This window comes from Ceratotherium simum, chromosome 13 (genome assembly GCF_057802395.1).
Source record: "Ceratotherium simum simum isolate JZ-2026a chromosome 13, ASM5780239v1, whole genome shotgun sequence".
Taxonomy (NCBI): domain Eukaryota; kingdom Metazoa; phylum Chordata; class Mammalia; order Perissodactyla; family Rhinocerotidae; genus Ceratotherium; species Ceratotherium simum.
Genome location: NC_141912.1, coordinates 24615991 through 24636599, shown reverse-complemented (window position 1 = coordinate 24636599; position 20609 = coordinate 24615991). Strand labels below are relative to the sequence as shown.

Below are 20609 nucleotides of genomic sequence, written 5' to 3'. Positions count from 1 at the left end.
TAGCAGTGAACAATAATGGTGATGATAATGAAGAGTAGCCTTTCCCCAGTATCCACCAGTTGAAAGGAGCATCCTTTAACATCAATGAATGATCAGGGGTGGAAATATCCCTTTCCTGGAGATGGATTCTACAGTGTGATAAAACTACCACTAAAGTTATCTAGCTTCCTTCCTCCCAAATTCTTATTCCACAGACAATCTTTAGGTGTTAAGTTAGGTTTCCTAGAGACCTTCAAAGTAGGAGGATTGGTTGTGGCTCCATGATCACGCATCACCTTGACAGAGTGGGTGCACATGTGCCCATTATTAGTGAAGAGTTTGGCCTCTAGGGGCTGGCTTGATGGCATGGTGGTTAAGTTCACATGCTCCGCTTTGGCAGCCTGGGGTTCCCGGGTTTGGATCCCGGGCACGGACCTACACACCGCTCATCAAGCCATGCTGTGGGAGTGTCCCACACATAAAATAGGGGAAGATTGGCACAGACATTAGCTCAGGGCTGATCTTCCTCACAAAAAAAAAAAAGAATTTGGCCTCTGGGCCCTCCGTATCCTGTGTGATGCAGTCCCTGTGAATTCATTCTCTGGACCACGTCACCCTGTAAACTTAATCCAATGAAGTGTTGGACCTGTGGCTTTGACAGTCGACCTTGAAGGAACCAAGCAGGGTGTGGCCTCCATAGTCACCTACAGTGATCCTTACCTTGGGGTCCCCTGGGAAGGGTACCTTAGGGCTGCACACGGTCCCTTCCCCACAGGGGCAATGGGGTTGGAAAAAAACAACAGGCCAGGGGGTAAGGGTGGGACAGGGGCCAAACCTCTCCCAGCAGCACAACTTTCTGTATGAATTATATAAGTTACTTAAATTGGCTCTGCCTCAGTTTCCACATTCGCAAAATGAGACTATCTCATACAGCTGTTGTGAGGATTAAATGAGTGAATTTCACTTAAAGCATTTAGCACAGTACATTCTAAGTTATCTATACATGTTAGTTATTGTTGTTCAAATCCCATCTGTTATTCACTTGCTGAATAACCTTTAGAAAGTTAATTCACTTTTCTGCACCCTTGTTTCCTTTTCTGTAGAAAGAAGATAATAAAATGGTACCAAAAGCAACTGTCATATGGAATAATGGAATTAATATTAGTGAAGTGATTCACACAGGGTGGGCATTTAGTGTTTTATTGTTGTGATGTGTTGCTGTGAAGGAGGAGGCCCTCAGCTCCAGGCTGCACAGGCAGAAGCAAGGATATTACTTCAGCCTGAGGGTCCCCATTCCCATCAGCAGAGCCCAGGCTTACTGGAGTCTCCAAGAAAAGGTCAGACACTAGGTCAGGAACAAGGAAACTGCACTCCGGTGAGCACTGGGCAAACAGTCAAGGCAGTGGACCCCCATGTCTTAATTCTGAAAACAGGCCACAGAGGCCTGGCGAAGGAGGTTTGTGGGAAGGTGTAGATATGAGATCCATCCATGGCATTTTAGAATGAGAACTGAACAGTCTTATACTCCAGGAAAACCTCTACTCTTTGAGGAGGGTTGGAAATTGTTAGATTGGTCCAGGGTTCAGTGAGTGCCAGATAGTCCTTCCCATCAGACAGCCCCATAGTCCAGAATCCATTCTTGGGTGCTATAGAAACACTTTTTTTCATCTCCACATTCTCCTTACGCACCCCGACGTACCACTCTTTCCTGTCCCCCACGTCCACTTCCCAGAAATGTCTCCCTGAAGTGCAGCTTTTGCAACTAAGTATCCTGTAACGGCAAACAAACTTCTTAAGGCTGGCTGGCATATTCCCTCGTTCATCTGTCCACCACAGCTCCTCTGGTTGTCAGAAAGAAGGAGGACGGGGTTTGCTGTGTTCGGATCCAGAATCACATCCGCTGCAGAGAGTGTGGGGATGGGATGTGGGGTCAGCAATTTTTCTTAGACCTCAGAGCCTCAGCCTACAAGACTTGGGTCTGGCTGAGGAGGTCCAAGTCCAGAGCCTGGTGTCCCCAGCCTGCCCTGAAGGTGACCCTCTCAACAACACCAAAAGAAAGACCCAGGAGTCTTGTGTTTAGTGAAGTAGAGTGATGAGGGTCAGGGTCTGCCTAACCAGACATCTGAGTTTTCTCCTTCCTTCCATCTTTTTCCTACTTCCCTCCCCAAAATTACTCTACTCTTCTTTATAGTCACATGGATTTACCTTTCAATCCTTGGTCTACCACTCCTGAGCTGAATATTTTTCCTTTTCTGCAGTCTCTTTTTCAATATTACCAAGCTATATAATATCTTTGAGCCTTAATTTGCTTATCTGGAAAATGGGGATAAAAATACTAATCTTGAGGGTAGCAAAAGACAACACATGTTTTATATATAGCCAGGGCTGGGCATGGAGGAAGTGCCTGACATTATAATAGCTCCATGCCTTTTCTGTGCTAGAGGCCATATTAGGGGCTTTCTGCACTCCCAGATCCACCTTCCACCTTTCCCTACCCTCTCCCGGACCTCAGGAATCTATCCTCTATGGACAGCATCACTGGGCTCCCTTGACTCTGGTTACCTGTTGGGTTTGGCCAATGAGAGGTACTACCTGAAGATTGGAAAGAGAAAGAAAAGAGAGACACAACATTTTTTTCCCCCACTTCCTCCCTGTCCTTATCAGATGGTGATGCTCTATCAAATGCACAACTCCTCTCAAGCAGCCGTGTCCTTGAGCTACAGCTTCCTCTGGGCTCCAGTAACTGCTCCCTCTCCCTATTCCTTCAAGTCTAGGGGTGGTGACAGCTTCCCACTACTGTGAGCCCTGGGGCACCTCACATTCCCTTGTTGGTTTCCCTTAAGCCCACTCTCACCTTTGTAAATTGTTCCTTTTAGAAACCTTCTTCAATCACCCAGTTTGAACATTCATCTCTTTCTTGTTGCTTTTTTGACCAATACACATTCGTTACCTCATTTACAGTTTACCTCAACCCTCACATAATAGGGATTATGATCATCATTTAAAAATTAGGAGACTAATTTTCAAAAACATTAAGTAACTTGGAGACACACAGCAGCAGGAGGTGGCATAGGAAGCTTGGGAAAAGCCAAGACCTTTGCTCATTACCTTCTCTCCTTGGTCATTCCACATCCTCACTCTCCCTCTCCTTTGTTCACTCTGCCTCTCCTTTCCCTCAGCTCTACCATTTATGCCTCTTCTTTCCCATGAAGATCTGTGGAAGCCCAGGAGAGCCATTCTCCCTGGTTCTCTGGGCTCTCAGCAGGAAGGCCCTGGAGATGGGCACACCTTTGAGACCAGGACCTCAAGTGACCCACCCAGAACTCTCCTAGTCATGGGGACTTCTCTTTTCAGAATCTAAAGATTTGGATAAGAAAAGGGAATATGATCCCTCAGGTTGTTATCCTAGGGAACATACAGTGATTCACTCACCAGCTTGGAAGATGATCATCTTCCATTCTGAAAGGCAAGAGACATAAATATGCAAAGGGCATTATTTCCCCTCACCAGTTCTCCTCACTAAGCCTTTTCTCTTTCCCTTTCTTCAGTGTCTTCCAATGTTCAGCTTCCTTCCTCTACAGCTCTGCTGTATCAGCCATACTATCTCTCAGAAATGGTGTACTTCCTTCCCTCTGTCATGCTCGAGCTGCAGGCAACATGACCAGGCTTTTCTAGGGTGTGGGAATGTGTGCCAGCAGGGTGAGGAGTGGCTGAAAATGCCTAGATGCTGTATCTGGAAGGTCCTCTCTGATGCTCCAGAAAATCAGTGGTGGTGTCCCCCACAGAAAATGAGCCTCTGGACTAGATGTGATTATTCCTACTGGGAATGCCAATGGGTCACACAGCAGAGAAACGGTTTAAATGCTTAGTACACAGGTGCCAGGAAACTCAGAGAACATCAGGATCACTCACCAGCATAGGCCTGAGACTTCTTTCTACCTACAATGGAAGAAAGGTAGTGATGTCACCTGAACTATGTCATTTCTGAGTTGTTTCCTTTCTCTTCCTTTGCACACATCTAATCTTTCTTTTTGACTCCCACCCCTCCTACCTTCTCTCTCTGCCTGTTCAATCCTCTCCTCCTTATCAAATCTGAGAACATCAACTGCATGCTGATGATACCACAGGCACCATGTAAGTGCTTTCCCAGCTGAGATTCGGCTGATCTATTTTGTATGTATCTACATTCCCACGCCTGGGCATAGGTGTCACTGTGTGTACACGTGTCTGTGTATATGCACTAGAATCCACGTGTCTCAAGCTGTATTATGTCCTGTCTACTTCAGAAAAGAACTGGGCAACTTAATAAGGAAATTTCAGATACTATTTTTTTAAAAGGAGTTCTCATAAACATACGGGAACTGAGCCACTGTGGCCATTCCTTTTCTTAAGAGACAGTTTTCTCTTTCGTTCTTCTCTGATTTTCTCATTCTTTTAAATCTTACATTCTTTTTTTCCTCTCAGCAGACTACAGACTATGTAAAGCTACTAGTGAGGTTCCCAGCATAGAGAAGACAATTCATCTAGAGAGTTCCTTCCCCTTCCTCCTCCTTTCCTTTCAAATGACCCCTGGATATTCCCTGGTGCCTTGCTGGGCTGGAGATTCTGTGGGGCTCTAGATGAGAGAGACTGAGGCCCTTTTCTCCATTAAAAAAATATTACTTCCCCATGCTTCCCCACAATCAGCCACCCTTATTTCTTTCCCTCCATAAAGGGATCCTGGACATTTCTCAGCCCTGGGCAGAGTAAGGCTGAAGAAAGAGGCTGGGAAATATCCCAGCAGAGAGTCTTTGATACGAATTCAGAGAAAATGAAAGAGCCGCTCATGAGCCACGTACTGGATCTTTCTCCACTCTGCCATGGAAGAAACGTGAAGAGGCATTAAGATGCTTAAAGCAGCAATAGGGAGACATATATGGGTCTCTGGGGAAATAGGACTTGCTGAGTTCACGCTGGAGCATCGTTGAAAAATAAGCGGGAAACAAAAATTACTGTTATGGGGATGGAATGGGGAGGATCTTTGGAAAATAAACCTTACATATGACCCAGTGCAGAGGTGGATGCAAGGGTGGGGAGCGGGTGAGGTCATCAGGTAACCTCACCTAAGCCAGGGCCTTAGGTTCCCTTCCTGGTGAGATATCTCTTGCCCTTCGTTGCAGACCCTTTTCTACTTGCTCTCTCTCTTTCCCCTTCTGCTGTTGCCACAGGAAGTAACCCATCACTGCAAGAGGCAGCAACTAGACAGGCAGGGTTCCCGACAAAGCCAAGATCCAGGGCTGGGCCCTCTGCAAGGAGTCTGCAATGGAAGGGAGCTTTAGCCTCTCACACCCAGGAAGATTGGCACAGAGTTGATCTCAGGACATTAAATGGTCCCTCTCCTTCTAGAGTCTCAGCAAAGTTTGGTTAAGACTTCCGTAAACTCTTACTATAACATAATACTATTACTTGTCTTGATATGCCTGCTTCTCACATGTGAATAGGAGTTACTTGAGCATCAGAATCATATGTTTTTTTCTAATTTAATTTTTCAACAGGTTACCTTTACGTGGTTCAAATATCAAAATAATATAAAAAGTCATCCAAGTCTCCCATCCACTCCCTCCCCCCTCCCTCCATTTATTAGCCTCTCATTAGTCAGCTTAGTACAGTGGTTGAGAATAGGAACTTTGGAGCTGGAGAGCCTGTGTTCAAATTCTGGCTCCTCCACTTGACTGGCAGTGTGATCTTGGACTAATTACTTCACTGCTCTGTTCCCGGTGCCCTAATTTGTAACATAGGGTAATAACAGTACCTCATTCATAAGGTTAAAGGATTCAATTAATGCTTATTAAGTGCCTGATACAGTGAGTGCTATGCAAATGTGTATTAAATTTTAAAAATATAAATATATTCTTATCTTTTCTTGTTTACGCTGAAGATAGCATTCTATACAAACTGCTCTGCATCTGGCTTCTTCTGTCCATCTTGGAGATCCTGCCATATTAGTAAAGAGAGATTGTCTGTGTTTTCTTTCCCAGCTGTGCAATATTCCGTTGCATAAAAGTTCCCCATTGATGGACATTTGCATAGTTTCTAACTTTTTGCTATTATAATTAATGCACAAGAAATAACATTTTACATGAGTCATTTCATATGAATGCAAGTATATCTGTCAGAGAAGTTCCTGGAAGTGGAATTTTGGATCAATATATAAGTAGTTTGGAGAAATACTGCTCTATTGCCCCCAATAGAAGTTGTGTCACTTTGTATCAAAAATATAGCGAATTATACCATCAAATGTCTCAGAGTAACTGTCTCCTAACAATCCTGCCATCAAAATGTCTGATCTGCCACCTCGGTCTTGTTTTGTTGCCAATCTCACAAGTGGAAATTTTTTTTTTTTTTTTTGCTGAAGATTAGCCCTGAGGTAACAGCTGTTGCCAACCCTCCTCTTTTTTTTTTTTGTATTGAGGGAGATGTTAGCAGTGAGCTAACATCTGTGCCAATCTTCCTCTACTTTGTATGTGGGATGCCTCCACAGCATGGCTGATGAGTGGAGTAGGTCCGCGCCTGGGATCTGAACCTGCAAACTGAGGCCACTGAAGCAGAGCGCGCAAAAATTGAACCGCTGGTCCAAGGGGCCAGCCACAATCTTTCTCTATTTTTTATATGTGGGTCGCCACCACAGCATGGCTGATGGCTGATGTAGGTCCACGCCTGGGAATGGAACCCACAAACCAGGGCCTCCGAAGTGGAACATGCTGAACTATGCCCCACTATGCCATGGGGCCAGCCCCTGCAAAAAGTTTTAATGCATGTTCCTCTGTTGAGTGAGATGGAACCTCATCTCATGTGTTATTTCCTTTTCTGTGAATTTTGCTCACTTTTCTACTGGGTTATTTTACATTTTAAGGAGATTAGCTCTTTCTCTATGATATGAGTTGTACATATTTTTTCCCATTTTGTCATTTATCTTTGCTTAAGGGTCTGATCTTTACCATTTTCCCCAATTTCCCATTGCCTGTTACAATTTCTGGTATAGGAAATACACAGTAAATACTTGTGACATAAACATCTTTATGGGGAAAAGAAACATCCCTGGAGTAAGAAAGAGACTCTGGATCCCTGCTCTGTGGCTTATATTCACTGCAAAGACCCGAGTCAGCAACAGAGAATCACACATCCTCCTTCTTTCAACGGCCACAGCTCAGCACTGTATACTTGAGGCTAAGCAGGTACTGACTTGCATTGGAAACCCTGGTGGTCTTTTCCTGGCTGAGGAGGGGATTTCTGATGATACAGGACACCCCTTCCACAGAGCTGCCTTTCACAATCACAGGTGCTGCGACTGCATATAGACCATCTCCATCTGCAACCAAAGATGCTGGCACATTTGTCATGTCCTCTCCCTTGGCAATTCTCCACTGTATTTGGGACCAGTGATACTAGTCTGTTGACACCACTCCAGATGTATCCCTTCATCCTCATAAGCCTTCGTTTCAATGTGAAGATCAGAACCAGCATGATGGAAGGATAAATGAGCCTGAATTCTTTGGAGCCTCCTGTATCGGTCAGGGTCTCAACAGGAATTGAATGGCACACTCACATTAGATAATTGAAGGGTGATTTCATTAATGAGCTGTTTACAAAAGCATGGTCATGGTGAGGCGAAATCTACATGGGACAGAGCAATACCCTGGGGCCAGGAACAGTGGAGTTGTTACCAACCACCTCTAAACTCAAAGGGAGGCAGAATGGAAGCTGTTTTAACACCTAACAGAAGAGTCATGTAGAAAGGGTTTTCTTGAGAGGAGCTGTGATCTTCAGGAAGGGAAAGCAGCCAGCTAGAAGTGGTCTTGCAGGGGGAAAGCAAGGGGGATAAGTACATACACTTCTTTCTCCTCTCTCCCTCCTTCCATCTTCTGCTATGGTTCCTTATTGACCAAACCCATGCAGAAGCCACAGAGCAAGAGAGTGCCCTGAGAAAGAGAAATACAACTCTTGACGTCTGGACATTGACCTCACTTGGTGTTCTCCTGTTGAACAAAACTAATTTCATGGAACATCAATATCCATCAAGGGCACTTTGTCATTATGATGGGTCAGGACAAAAACAACACCACTTACACATTGTGTTTGAATAAAGAGAAAAACATGAACACTGTCCAAACCACAGTTGTGACCAAACTTTTCCCTATCCTGGCTACGAGTAACTGCTGCTCCTTTCCCATTTACAACTTTAGCCTCACTCTAGTCTTCCTCCTAGGTAGGATTTATTAAGACATCTACCTACAGAATCATACCCTCCACCTTCAGAACAGCATCCAATCCAGAGCAAAGCCCCATTTCCATAAACCCTTCCCCAACTCATCTAACAGAAGCCCAAATTCTATGCCAAGTCTTCTCTAACACCCTCTTACTGAGACACTCCACGGTTCCCAGATGACATGCACTCTCCCTCCCTGCAACAAGTACTACCTGCAACTTGGTCAACTCCAGGTGTGTTCCTGGGGGCCTTTGGTGGGAGAATATTGGTAGCACAGATGTCGAAGTACAAGTCACCATCCCTGGGCCCACAGCAGCGTGCTCCTGGAGGGGCTAGAGAATCTATCTGGAACACAACTGAACTGAAACGACTGTGTGCCATCACTGAGGAGATATTTTCTTCTCCTTCCTATCCCTGACCTTCCACTACCCTGCTTAGAGCCTGGAGGCCACTATGAGGGAGTTCATACTTGATATTATAGGGCATAGGAAGGATTCTTCCTGGAGGAAAACCTGTATCTTTCCCAAGGGCTTCATAGAAACAAAGAGGGAAGGCAGTGGAGGCTGTTCCTAGTGACTAGCCAGGATGCTCTGAGGGGGACTGGGAGCATGAATGCTTCATCTGCCCACCAGGTCCCACAGAGGAATGAGCTCAGAACAAAACCTGTAGCCTCACCTGCAACCTTCACTTCCACCATGGCTTTTCAGAGAAGTTGACACCTTGGAAATAACACAGGTAGTTTCTGCTGTCAGAGGCTCTGATGTAAATTCAGAGAGTGGCCTTCCCTTCAGTGACGTCATCGCTTAAAATCAAAGTTCTCCCTGGATACTCTTCCATCTGTTGGTCTTCTACTTCCTACCCATTTGCATACTCCAATACTACCTCACTAAGACTGGATCTCTCCAGAATCAGCTCCATGGTCTCTGCGCTCATATTTGGGGACAGATGGCAGGGCAGATCAGCATCTTCACCCACCATGGCCTAGATGTGGGCCCAGGGTGTCCTATCACGGCAAACTGAGCTGGTCAGTAAAAGGAGAAGCTCCATGAGAGGCAGTTGGGGCCATGAGGGTAAGGGAGGGGTCTCAGCCAGGGAGGGTGAGGTATGAAAAACCTAGAGAGGAACACGATCTTAACAGAAGTACAGGTTGTCTTAAGGGCATGTGCACCTTCAGTTTGGGATGGGACTTCCAGGTATGAGAAGTTGTCAGAGGTTCTGAGTGGACACTTATAGGTAGTTGTCTGGTTCAGATGCACAAAATCAGAATGTTCCCTACTTGTAGAAGGGGTAAGCAACTGGACCAAAACAAGGCAGACAAGGAGGATGAGCAGAGGGAAGTCTAGGGAACTTTCCATTTTCATGTGTGCTGCAGAGAGACCAGAAAGAGTCAGGCAGAAACTATGACTTGGAAGATGTCAAATTTCACGTCAAACCTCTCCAGGGCTGATTTGGTGAAACACACAGTCACTAGTGTGGTGACTCAAAATCCTCTTCTGCCAAAATGTCTGCTTGGGAGTCTCTTTACCTTTGAGTTCCAACTTGGAAAATCACCCACAAAAATATGTAATGTTAAATGTACATGCATTAACCCTAATCCACCAGGGAATCTCTTTCTATTCTTCAAACACGCCACACATACTTCTTTCTCTAGGCTTTGGCACTGCTGTTCTCTCTACTTGAAATGCTTTTCCCCCAGGTGGTCCTATGACTTGCTCCCCTACATCATCACCACCCTATTGTAAATTGCAACTTCTGATGCGATGTTCCTTACTCTAATTGATTTATCTCCTGAGCACGTATCATCATGTGCCACACCATATATTTTACTATTTATTTAGTTGTCTTGTCTGTGTCCCTCCACCAGAAGGTAGGTTCTTGGAAAATGGGGAATTTCTGTTTTGTTCACTTTTGTGCCCCGGCGCCCAGCGTAGTAACTGGCACATTGTTACCGCTCATGGATCTTTATTGAGTTAATAAACGAATGAATGAATGGACTGAATAGAGCAGCCCAGAGGGAAGCTGGAGAGTGAGGGGTCCAGGATGAGGGTGAAGAAATAGCCTCAGACGGGAGAAAGGACATGTGCTCTGTTGAAACCAGAGGAAACAGACCAGGAGGGGCAGTGCAGATGGTGGGGCAGGAAGTGTGGGACCTCCCCCTTCTATCTTCTCTCTTAGGTGGGGGGTTGCATCACCGTCAGAGACATGGGGAAAGGATGTGGCGATGAGGATAACGGCTAATGTTCACTGATCACAGCTATGTGGTACATTCTGTACTGGATGCTCTCCACACCTTGTCTCATTCCTTAACATCTGCTCAGTGTAGGGTGTAATTACCTCAATTTCTAGGTGATGATAATAGGTTCAGAGAGGTTAAGGAACCTGTTTCCATTTGTCTGAGTAAGTAGGATAAACAGGGGCCAAGCAGGTGTGCTAAACAGGCAGAGGAAATGGGCACAGACAGGTGAAACTGAATGATGGGTTTGGGGCACTGCAGGACGTGTGATCAGGCCAGTGCAGGATGGCACATGGCAGGGAGTGTCCAAGGTTGGACAGAAATAGGAGGACTGGACTGTTGAGTGCCTGCAATGCAAGGATAAAATGTCCAGGGATTAGACTTTATCATTTAGGGTGGTGTTTCTTCACCTGAGTTATGTAAAAAACTTGCTTAGACAAAAACTAATTTCTAGATACATCTGAAAATATATCTTCAATCTCCTGAGGGAACCAATTTGAAAATACAACATTAAAAGTTAAAATCTGGGGCCGGCCCGGTGACGCAAACAGTTAAGTGCACGTGCTCTGCTGCGGGGGCCCTGGGTTCACCAGTTTGGATCCCGGGCGCGCACCGACGCACTGCTTGTCAAGCCATGCTGCGGCTGCGTCCCATATAAAGTGGAGGAAGATGGGCACAGATGTTAACCCAGGGCCAGTCTTCCTCAGCAAAAACAAAGAGGACGATTGGCAGATGTTAGCACAGGGCTGATCTCCTCACACACACACACAAAAAAGTTAAAATCTGCCAGTGGGGAGTTCATCTGTCACTGATGGGATTATAAACATAGCAGTGAGCTTGGAAACTAGAACCACTCAGTGATAATTGATTACAAGGATGTTAACCAGGTGATACAGAGTTGGCTTAGGTTGTGTTTGTTTAGATTCAAATTTGACATTAAGACAATTTTTCAAAAAAATTTGAATATTCTTTTAGAATGTACAAATCTCTATAGCATCTCCCTCCCCAGTAAGACTGCAGAGGGCCATAGGAAGCCACAGGCGGTTTGGGAACTCAGAGGAATGTAGTCAGATGTCTGTTTTAGCAAGTATACTCTGAAACTCGAGACTACGGACAGTATTGTAATAACTTTTAAAAAGCAATGCGTTATTTATGCTGGTTGCTTTTCAGATTTCTTGTCTGTTTCCTGGTATTTATTTAAACTAAAAGTCTTAATAGGAAAAGGACAGCAGTAGCTCTTGGAGGAAGGGAAGCAGAAACCAGAGAGGTAGAGTGGTTTGTTGGCAAAGCTGTGAAGCGAAGGGTTGTGGTAAACTGAGTCCCAGGGATCTGTGATAAAAGAAGAGAGGAAAATTGAGGAAGGCGGTGCATGCTGAGAAGGGGCCCTGGGCTAAGCAGTAGAAAGGACTTGCCATGAGAGGTAGGTGGGAAAGGAGCCCACCTGGGTGGGTGGTGGCAGCCTTGAGGAATCAAGGGTACACAGGAGGAAGAACAGGCTGTCAGGAAAGGATATGGAGCTCAGCTTTGGACACAGGTTTTAAAAATCTTTGGGGCACCCTTGAGGTGTGAGCCAGAGATATTGGGATTATACGGAGAAATCCAGATTGTGTAGAAGTGAGCAAAGCCTCAGGGGAAAGAATCAGGTTCAAGGCACATATTAAATGAGAAAGATGAAGTCTTCAATTAAAAACAAAAATTCCAGTTACTCACCACCCACTTTCTGGGCTTTTCTCCAGCTTAAAGTTGAACAAAGAAACCTCATGAGATAACTGGCACCTGAGAGGGTCCCAAATCATACACAGAGGAGAGGGAAGCACAGAACTTACTGAGCTCTCTTTGGAGTTTCTCTGCAAAAGATCAAGAAGTAATCAGTACCATCCATAACACAGCAACCCAGTCTACCGGGCAACGGGGCCTCTGGGAGACCCCTTCCTGGGCTGTGTCTGCAGTGAATCCTGGGAGCTGTCCCAGAACTAGGAACACTGGGGCACAGTCAGGGTCACAGGTAGGGAAGGAAATGGAGCAGGGTTGATGGTAGCAAGTGAGGAAGAACTGCATTAAACCCCTCACTGAGAATCACCTTGAATCACCTAAAGAATTTCACTTCTTTGGCTAAGATGCTTTAACGGACTTGTCCAAGCTCAGAGCTAGTTGGTTTTCTTATTTCTAGACTACTGTCTTTCCCTGGCCCCAAGTTGCTCCTGCTTAACTCTGAGAGTCAGATGTGGAGGCTTCCCCCAAGACACACACACACACACTTGCCCCTCAATAGAGAATTCTTGGCCTCCCATCACCTTCTCGCATGAAAACTAGAGAGTTCTCTGAAGTGAGGAAGATCACAGAGGAGGAGGGGAAGAATCTCTCCTTCATTCCTCCATATGTTGCTCCTTCCTGGGAAAAGATCACACTTCAGAATCCTCGTTGTTCCCTCTCTCTAAGACCCCAATAACAACACAGGGTGGTTATTCAGTGCTCCCTCTGCTCTAGGGGCTGTGTGCATTCCCATGGCTCATGAAAACCCCTAGGGGGTGAGTTTTTGTTTATCCTTCTCAGTGCACCAAACGTGCCAAGGAGGTCTGATCCCAACTTTTGTAGGAAACTGAGGCTGAGAGAAGTTCAATGACTGGATCAGAGTCACTCGGCTAGTGAGCTGCAATGCCAGGGTTGAACCCGGCTCTGTCTGCATGTGAAGCCTGACCTCTGAACAGTCTCTGCTGTGCAGCAGGCCCTGCCCTCTTTGCCTTGGCCTGCCCTGACCGTCCACACTGACCCTGGGGAAGCAGGAGATCAGCTCAGACTGGCCAGTTATGGGGTGAATCTGCTTCTGCACAGACCCCTGATGACCACAGCCAGCCAATGAGAGCAGGAGAGACAGCGACAGCCAGCTGAGAACCAGCACAGAAAACTGACAAGTTCCACGACCAAAGATCAGGAGGTCTCTGTCCTCCCCCCAGAGTTTATTTTCCCCAAGAGTGTAACATGGAAGGAGTAATATGGTTTTCTTGTTCCCTCTAAGGCTTTCCTTCACACTTACCTCACATAGAATGTTCCTTGTCCTTCTACTTCTCCTTTCTTCTAGAACTCAGAGTTGAGTGATCCGAAATGTTTATTCTCTGGAGTTTGTCACACTTGGGTCACAGGAGCAGATGAGCCTGGCTCACAGGCTGGACCAGGAGAGGCCAGGCAGGGGCGTGCACAGTAGCCCCCTCTCTCTGCCTGCAGAGACAGGTCAGCTGCAGATCCAGCAAACACTGCTGCTGAGATGGGAGAAGGGAAAAGCCAGAGAGGCCATGAGAACTAGAAACGGGCTGGTGTGTGGAGGTAGCAGGAGCCAGGGTGGCGAGCTGCCCCAGGAAGGACACCCAGGGGGCCTGGGAAAGACAGAACCCTGTCAACAGGAGCTCTCTTGAGTCAGATAAGGCCGTAGGCTAGGTAAGGTTTTATAATCTTCCTTCTCAAGGTTCTAGATTGGCGTTTAAAGCAGATAAGTTCATTCAATAAGCATGCCTCACTGTGTGCCAGGGATTGTCTGAGGAGCCAGGGGTGCAATCAATAGAACACAGTTCCTGCTGGTCAGGAATTCACAGCAAAGTCGTTCAAACAGCAAATAATTACCATTCACTATGTGCCGGAAATCATTTTAAGTGGTTTGTTTATTTATTTATTTATTTATTTTTTGTTTGTGTGTGAGAAAGATCAGCCCTGAGCTAACATCCATGCTAATTCTCCTCTTTTTGCTGAGGAAGACCGGCTCTGAGCTAACATCTATTGCCAATCCTCCCCTTTTTTTTTCTCCCCCAAAGCCCCAGTAGATAGTTGTATGTCATAGTTGCACATCCTTCTAGTTGCTGTATGTGGGACTCGGCATCAGCATGGCCGGAGAAGCAGTGCGTGGGTGCGCACCCGGGATCTGAACCCGGGCCGCCAGTAGCGGAGCAGGAGCACTTCACCACCACGCCACGGGGTGGCCCCTCTAAGTGGTTTATACACATGTGAACTCTTGAGTCCTCACAACAACCCTCGGAGGCAGGTACTGTTCCCCACATCACCACCATCCTCATCACGCTCATTTTACAGATGCAGGAAGTGAGGCAGAAACAGACCAAGTGACTTGTCACAATTAGAGAAGAGTGACTCTTTGTAGACTTTGAAATCAGGCTATTTGGCACCAGAGTCTTCTGGTGATGAGAGGCCAGGGACACTTCCAGGAGGGCGCGGCCTCCCAGGTGTGACTTGGAGAAAAACAGAGAGAGAAAGGCTAATACAGATAACACCCCAGTTAAAATTTGAATTTCAGATAAACAACAAATAATTTTTTATTTAAGTATGTGCCATCAGCAGGCCCCGTGGTTTAGCAATTAAGTGCGCGTGCTCCGCAGCTGGCAGCCTGGGTTCGGATGCTGAGCACGCACCGACGCACCGCTTCTCTGGCCATGCTGAGGCCGCGTCCCACATACAGCAACTAGAAGGATGTGCAACTATGACAAGAACTATAAACTGGGGCTTTAGGGAAAAAAAAAGCAGGAGGATTGGCAATAGATGTTAGCTCGGAGCCGGTCTTCCTCAGCAAAAAGAGGAGGATTAGCACGAATGTTAGCTCAGGGCTGATCTTCCTCACCAAAAAAAAAAGTATGTGCCAAATATTGCATGGGACAAATTTAAATGGACATTCTCTATTTTTATTTGCTAAATATGGCAAAACTACCCATCATTCAGGCGTTTCTTTGTATAAAGATTGCTTGTCAGGGGATGATGGTGTGGAGAAGATGAGACTGTAGAGCCAAAAGGGGGAAGGTCATAGAGAGCCTTGGACGCCATGCTTAGTATTTTATACTTTATTCTCATAGAAGGATTTAAAAGAGGCGAGATTAGAGGCCCAGATTAAATGTGTACTTTATGAAGTTCTCTCAGGACAATGTGGAGGAAGGATAGGAAGGAAATAAGAAGCAGGGAAACTACTGTGACAGTCCAGGGGAGAAATTACAGTGACTTGGACAGAGGCCAGGGGGCTGAAGAGGAGGGGTGGTTTCAAGAGGTAGTAAAGAGAAAGAAATAGGGCTGGCTTCACAGGGGTGTCACCTGTGCAGTTGCACAGGACCCTGAACTCAGAAGGGCCCCACACTTATCTTAATGCTCTGCTGTTGCCAATTGAAATTCTTAATAATTTAATCTGTGAACTTGTGTTTTTTTTTTTTTTTTTTAAAGAAACTTCCGTAATTCTGGGGTGAGCAAAGGCTTTTTTGTGTGTGTGTGTGAGGAAGATCAGCCCTGAGCTAACATCCATGCCAATCCTCCTCTTTTTTGCTGAGGAAGACCGGCTCCGAGCTAACATCTATTGCCAATCCTCCTCCTTTTTTTTCCCCAAAGCCCCAGTAGATACTTGTATGTCATAGTTGCACATCCTACTAGTTGCTGTATGTGGGATGCGGCCTCAGCATGGCCGGACAAGTGGTGCGTCAGTGCGCACCCGGATCCGAACACGGGCCGCCAGTAGCGGAGCGTGCGCACTTAACCACTAAGCCACGGGGCCGGCCCCATTGTGGGTTTTTACTTAAGGTATAATTGACACATAACATTATATTAGTTTCAGGTGTACAACATCATGATTTTATATTTGTATATGTTGCAAAATGATCACCACAATAAGTCTGGTTAATATCCATCACCACAAATAGTTACAAATTTTCTTTTTCTTGTAATGAGACATTTTAGGAACTTCTCTCTTAGCAACTTTCAGATATACAATACAGTAATGTTACATTATAGCCCCATGACTTATTTATTTTATGACTGGAAGTTTGTAACTTTTGATTCCCTTCACTCATTTCATCCACTCCCCACTCCCTCCAGTGGCAACCACCAATCTGTTCTCTGTGTCTATATGAGGTCAGGTTTTTGGGGTTTTTTTTGTTAGATTCCACATACAACTGAGGTCATATGGTGTTTGTCTTTGTCTGACTTATTTCATTTAGCTTAATGAGGTCCATTTATGTTGTTGCAAATGGCAAGATTCTCTTCTTTCTCATGGCTAAACAATATTCCATTATACATATACCACATTTCCTTTCTTCATTCGTCCATTGATGGGTACTTTGGTTGTTTCCATATCTTGTCCATTATAAATAATATTTCAATGATTACAGGGGTGCATATACTTTTTCAAGTTAGTGTTATTGTTTTCTTTGGATAAATACCTAGAGGTGATATTGCTGAATCATATGGTATTTCTCTTTTTAATTTATTGAGGAACCTCCATACTGTTTTCCATAGTAGCTGCACCAATTTACGTTCCCACCAACAGTCACAAGGCTTCCCTTTCTACACATCCTCACCAACACTTGTCTCTAATCATTTTGGTGATGGTCATTCTAAGAGGTGTGAGGCGATATCTCATTGTGGTTTTGATTTGCAGTTCCCTGATGATTAGTGATGTTGAGCACCCTTTCATGTACTTGACGGTTTCTCTGGAAAAATGTCTATTTAGTCCCTCTGCCCGTTTTTAAATTGGATTGTTTGGTTTTTTGCTGTTGAGTTATGTGAGTTCTTTATATATTTTGGATGTTAACCCATTTCAAACATATGATTTGCAAATATTTTCTCCCATTCAGTAGGTTGCTTTTTCCTTTTGTGGGTGGTTACCTTTGCTGTGCAGAAGTTTTTTAGTTTGATGTACTCCCACTTGATTATGTTTGCTTTTGTTGCCTTTGCTTTTGGTGTCAAGTCCAAAAAATCATCCCCAAGATCTATGTCGAGGAGCTTACTGCCTACATTTTCTCCCAGGAGTTTTATTGTTTCTGGTCTTACGACTAGGTCATGAATCCATTTTGAGTTAATTTTTGTGTATCCTGTACGATAATGATTCAGTTTCATTCTTCTGTTTGTGGTGGTCCAGTGAGCATGTGTTTTAAGTGAAATCCAACGGACCAACAAAGCATGTTTATGAGACAAGGATCTATTCACAATATATGTGTTAACCTTTCCTAGCCACTCCACTCGCATATAGCATTTATGATGCCCCACGAGCACAGATTTCCAGGGGATCCACATGCTTGGGAGTTCAGCAAAACTCAGGGTGTGTACAGGGTAAACCAGTTACATCTACAACTGAGTAAATGTAATATCTACATAAAATGCTGACAGCCCCTAGAAGTCCGTCTTCCCTTTTAAAGCAAACCTTGCTTCAAATGCAAAAAGAAGTCAATGGAGTTCTAAGAAACATAATTCTATCACATCCTTTCGTGTGTTACTCCCCTGTATTTGCCAAAAATTTGTGATGACAATAATGACATAGATGGTAAGGAAAAGATAACGAAACCCATAGTTCCTTCCACTCTTTCCTTGCTCTTCAATACCTAAGAAAGTGTTGGTAGAATGTACACATACCAAGAAGAGAAATGAAAACAGTTGAGTAAGTTTTGTGCAGGGTTTCCACTGTTCTGGTAAGAATGCGATATGTGTACAAGCTGTGAAATACAATCGATGCAAGTTTAGTTATTGCTCATGCATCAGATGCTCTTATATTTGCATTTAAAACTAACATTGCACATTATAAAGATGAACAGTAAATTCGTCATAATAGTTCAAAGTTCTAATGTTTCTTTGATTAGCACAGTAATAAATAAATAGTAATAAATAAATAAAAGCCACTAGAAAGAAGAGAAAAGCTTTCTATTTTAGTAGTTTTAAAAGCACTTATTCCTGCTCTATGAACAAGGGGTTCCAAGTTGTCATGTTGCACTGAGCCCTATAAATTATGTAGCCAGCCCCGGATAGAAATGACACTTTCTAGAGGTGGAGTAGAGAGAATGAGTTTTCTGTCATGACTCTAAGGTCCTGGTTTGGTGACTGGGATGACAGTGCCACTGCTGGGTCAGGGGAGCCAGGAGGAAGACCAGGGGAGATAATGACAGCAGCTCAGTGTATGTTGCATTTGAGGTGCCTGTGGGATATTTAGACACACACCTGAGGCAGATGGAGAACCAGGACTGGGCTTGAGAGAGAAAGATGGGTTATCCACAGAAGGGGGGCCCTCACAAAAATGGCCAAGACTGTTCAGGGAACGGAGAGTGGGAGAAGAGCTCTGAGGGGAGACCCCGGATGAAACGGGGAGCAGTGTGGAAGGCAAAACTTGATGTTAGGGCAAGATGTTCCCATGACACTCCAGATGCAAGAAATGTCATGTTTCTTAATTTTCCTAAACAAATTAAATTCTGTCCTGGCATCCCATTTGAAAGATTGGCAAGAAGCTGTCTACCAAGTCATTTTGCGTGGCTCCATGTTCCTCTGCTGGTGGAGCAGTACTCTCGAGGTTTACACAGTTCTGCAAACTCCTTTGGTTTCACAAGATTACTACCAAGCACCTTAGCTGAGAAAGGAACAACGTGTAGGCAGCCTTCTTTCCTCTTTCCTGCCCACCTCTCTTGCTGCCCATCTTCTACTGCAGGCATCAGAGGTGCATTTAGAGTGATGCAAATAAAAGTGAAGTTTCAGAGCCTCTTCCAAGGGGCTGTACTTAATTTATATGCATAATTTTGTATATTTTCCTTAAAAAGAGACCCAAATAGTATAAGCTTCAGGGCCTCAGAAGGCACATTTTTTAACTTAGATACTGCATAATATATACACTGAAGCCCCAGACACACTGGTAAGGTCATGTGCTCTAGGCCTGGGCGTCTTGATTGCAATGTGAATATTACAAAATTCCTCTGACGCCATTTTCATCAGAGCTATTTAGGGAGGGGCTACCAAGCTGGGGAAAGTGAGAAAACTTTTGAGATATGACCTCCCTGAAGAACTGTTGCTATTTCTATCTATTCTAGAACATGCAAGGTATACATATATTGCTAAAAGTATTGCCAGCTGCTGCAACAAATATCTTCCAAATGTCAGAGGCTGAACCCAACAGTAACTGAGTTCTTGCTCACATCATCATCATGAATGCAGGTGCTCCTGGCTGGCAGGCAGGCTTCAGGGGTGTGACTCCTTTCATCTGACTCCCCACCTCCAGAAGCACAGAGTCCTCTGTATGTAGCCAGAAAGAAGGAAGAGAAAGTGGCCACCTCCTAAAGGCTTTGGCCCAGAGGGAACACACCTCACTTCCACCCATATTCCATTGGTGAGAAACAGTCCATGGACCCACCTGGATGCAAGGGGTGCTGGGCAATGTATTCCCTGGCTGGACAACTAATTACCAGTGATGTCTGTATATTATGGAAGGACAAAACATGCATTTTGATGGACAGTTACGTTTCTCAGCCTCAGTGGGGAAAGCTGCTATTCAGACCATACATGAAGAGCACATCCCAGTTTCTAATTACACTGGGAAGAGCAAATAAATGCTGCAGACTATCTCTTCTGCTTCTTTTTTATTTCCTGTAGCGCTATTGTTAGCCAAAAGAGAAGTGCTCTCCAGAAATGTTAGTCTCAGCGCCAGGGATGGTAATTTCTAACTGACAGAGTCAGAGCACTTGGAAAGGCTGCTCCGGACTGAGTAAAGCACATATCTTTAAACCCTATTTGTGTTTTTTTCAAAAATAGACTGTACCTGAGGCCAATTTGCGGAATTGGGGAAGTTTGACTTCAGGATATCCAGTCTCCTCTTGGTGCTCAGTTTCAGATGCCCGGGGCCTGCTGACTTTCTAACCCTATCTCTTATCAGACAAGCTTCTGCAAGGCAAGGCCCTCATCTATTTCACATTTGCATACTTGAAGGAATGGACCTAGTGACTGAAAGACTGGGGTGGGTGCCCAAACCATTGGTTGAACAAAAAGAGTGATAGAGAAATTATCATCATCTTTTACATTAAAAACTCATTTGGGGGCCGACCCCGGGGCATAGTGATTAATTGCCCACTCTGCTGCTGGCGGCCCAGTATGTATGGTGGGCACACACAGATGCACCGCATGTCAGGCCATGCTATGGCGGCGTCCCACATAAAGTGGAGGAAGATGGGCACGGATGTTAGCTCAGGAAAAGTCTTCCTCAGCAAAAAGAGGAGGATTGTCATGGATGTTAACTCAGGGCTGATCTTCCTCACAAAAAAAAAAAAAAATTCATTCGCCATACTTCTTTTCCATTGCATTTGAAGTCTTTTCATTCTCACCAGTGCAATAAAAGGCTCTCTCCTTCCTTAAACAGACTTCAGGCAATAG

At 44.9% G+C, this 20609-nt stretch overlaps 1 pseudogene; it reads right to left on the bottom strand.

The window, feature by feature from the left end:
- Nucleotides 1-1178: 1178 nt before the first annotated feature.
- On the bottom strand, nt 1179-9202 carry LOC101388220 (butyrophilin subfamily 3 member A3-like; annotated as a pseudogene).
- Between the last annotated feature and the right edge of the window lie 11407 nt (nt 9203-20609).